Source organism: Argentina silus, assembly GCF_951799395.1.
Source record: "Argentina silus genome assembly, chromosome: 10".
Classification (NCBI taxonomy): Eukaryota; Metazoa; Chordata; class Actinopteri; order Argentiniformes; family Argentinidae; genus Argentina; species Argentina silus.
The window spans coordinates 4534929-4538055 of record NC_139664.1 but is presented as its reverse complement, the minus strand read 5'-3'; the positions used below and the strand labels follow the sequence as shown (position 1 = coordinate 4538055).

General features: G+C 41.2%; 1 long non-coding RNA gene across 1 annotated transcript; it reads right to left on the bottom strand.

The window, feature by feature from the left end:
- Window positions 1-1884: 1884 nt before the first annotated feature.
- On the bottom strand, window positions 1885-3127 carry LOC310810667. The gene is made up of 3 exons (XR_014554445.1): window positions 2886-3127; window positions 2490-2753; window positions 1885-2029 (listed from the first exon to the last, which is right to left on the bottom strand). It is a non-coding gene; the product is annotated as an uncharacterized lncRNA (long non-coding RNA).

The following is a 3127-nucleotide window of genomic DNA, read 5'->3' as shown; positions in this document are numbered from 1 at the left end:
CTGTAATACTGTACTTCGAATAGACGGGAGGGACATATTCCATTAGGAGACTCAAATACTGCAGTGAGCCATTTGGAGTGCAATATATTCTCACATTGTTTACTTAAACTCTGTTTATTGTGAATAATCACTTGTTTCTCAAAAACATAAAAATCATGCTTTAGATTATCATGAGCTTTTAGGTATAACCTAAAAATAACAGTAAGTGTAATTAATATGCAATGATCAAGGAATTTAAGCAAGTACTTTTTTAAGCAAGTAGCTGCTTAATACAGGGCTGTAAAATAAAGGGTTACCAATATTTGGGGGCCTATTTGAACAAGCACATTCATTACTTGACTTCCATATCCCTTCAGCGAGTGTACAAGCAAAAAATACTGCTGTAGGTTATAATACACTTTTAACAGAACATTATTCAATTGACAGACAAAACCAACTGGTAAACAGTCTCATCATTGTTGCGGTGCTATTTAGTTTTCATAAAGGTCACCCATGTCTGCACACATAGCCTAAAAAAAACAGAAAGAGTATATTAAGGTCTATTTCTACATGCTTGAGAAACAAACAGCAAAGCACCACATTTAGGTCATCCCACCAAATAAGTGGTTGTGGTTGTCACTACATCTGGGGTGCCCTACTTACAAACATTTTAAGTGTCATTTGTAATATGTACTGTACTGTGCCGTACTGTGAATCAGCCATATTGTGCTTTCAGTGACTTATTATGCAATAAGTTCTCTCATATGTTTACCATTGTGTGGTGTGCTTTGACCCTTCTTTTGGGGGGCACTGGAGCAGTCTCGTTTGGTTTTGGGGTATTTTGAGTTTGCTTCTTTGGCACAAAGGAATTTTCATAGACTACGGACTTGTAGTCTGCTGCCAGGGGCCTGGTGTCACGCCTGTTCCTCTTTTCCCTCTGCTGTGGTCTGAGAAAGAAAGGACAGTGAAGAAACTGATCATGGCCCATGGCCATTTAATATAATATAATATAATATATGCCATTTAGCTGATGCTTTTATCCAAAGCGACTTACATTGCACTGAGTGCATACATTTTTCAGTATATATGGTGTGAATGAAACCCACAACCTAAGTGTTGTTAGCACCATGCTCTACTGACTAAGCCACAGAGGACTATGCTGAATCTCTCTAACCAATCGAAAGCCATTGCCCCAGATGACTGTCACTGCCTGGATTGGTCTCATGATAAGGGAATACAGTCAGTAAATTATAGTTGTTTTTCTTATTGCTGTACCTTAGGTTCTCTGATATGTTAAGTTGTCTTGAAATAAATAGAAACAGGAGAAACACACATCTTGAACACTGACTATCCTAATATCAATAGTGTAAATACAGTAATGTGATCATGATCATGCAGGTATAATTCAAAATGTAAAGTACCTCAATGGGATATCAGAGGTGGATGGATTGGGGCAGGGCTTGGGTTCAAGGCTAATGGAAAGTAGAGATGAAACACTCAAAATAACACACCAAAATGTGATTTATTCATGTGATGTCATGGGCAGGCAGTCTACAAACCTCTTTCTGTGAGATCTCCTGCAAATGAATATTGCAAATCCACACAGAAAGGCACTTCCAAATGCTATTGAAGTCAACACCCATGGAAGAACTAGATGCACTGGGTCAGGAGGAGAAAAACAGCTGTCACTGTGTGCAGGTCAGGCTAGAATGATTTAGAATGATTTAGAATGATTTAGAATGATTTATAACAAAATCAGGTTTAAGCTTACCCTCTCCAGACAAGGTGTAGGGCAGCCACTGGGTGTTATTGCCCAGTGAGTTACTAGCTATGCAGGACACATTGGGCTGTTTCTCCACTGGCCCACTGAGCTCTGTTGACACAATATTTTCCAAATGTGTGGTGATGGAAGTCAGAGTTGATGGGAGGGTATACGTCCCGTTGATCATCCAGAGCAAGGTGGCCTTAGGGCGGGCCTCTGCCCAACACACACACCTCAGAGCCCCGTCCCTCAGGGAGCAGGCAGAGTCAGAGAGGATAACTGGGGGGACTGAAGTGAGTGTAGGACACAGAAATACAGGGACCACAATGACATAATAACAAGATATGGTGGATAGAGAAATGCTTTTCAGTTCTACATACAGTATTTAATGTACTAGTTACATGTATATTGGTGAACTCCATAAGGGCTGCACAGGTATAAGGAGAAATACAATGTTTAAAGATACACTATAGACGGTCAATTGCTAAGTAACCCTAACCCTAACCCTAACCCTAACCCTAACCCTATTAAACCTCACAATCCTTATTTTTAGGTTTACAGACTTTGGCAAAATAAGCTTATACTTATTGCATTGGGAGGTGTATCACCTTTTGACCAATGAGATCATTTTTGGGCAAAATCCTCCATAATGTAACTGAAAGGTAACACATTAGTTCCCACTTTGTGAATCTGTGAAGTGGAGCTGTTGTAAATAAAGTAGGAAATGGACATGGAACGTGATACTTACAGATGACATCCACATACAGCCAATCAGATCTCCCGACTCCAATGATATTGTGGACACTGCAGAAGAAGGAGGTGTTTCGTACAATGTTGGAAAAGGACATATTATCTTGGCTTGAATTCATCTGGATGCTTTGGCCTCCCTGTTGTCTGATCCACATATAACTGTTTGACTTGGGGTTGCTGTCAGCAAGACACTTCAAGTTGACACTGTGGCCTTCAGTGACTGGGTGTTCCTCCATTGTCAAGTTCACACCTACAGGGCCATCTGTATAAAAGAGGGTTAACATAACATTGTTTATGAGCGGGTTAACATAACATGTACGTATATATTAACGTAACATGGGTGAGTTCTACTTCTGTGGCATCACTACAGGACAAGACCAAACTAGGCACTTACACAAGACGTTCAAGGTGATCGGTTGACTTTCGGTCGAGACCGTGCCAAACTGAGCGGTGCATTTCATCTTTTTGTTGTGCAGTTGACGTGTTGCCCTGCCTTGCATTCTCTCCGTGAGCACCCACAGTTCTCCCATTTTCTCCATGAACGTCTCAAACACGGGGTTGTCAGGCACATGGTTCCAGCGAAGGGAGGGCGGGGAGGATGGGCAGGAATGCCATACAGTACATTTGGCCTGGAAA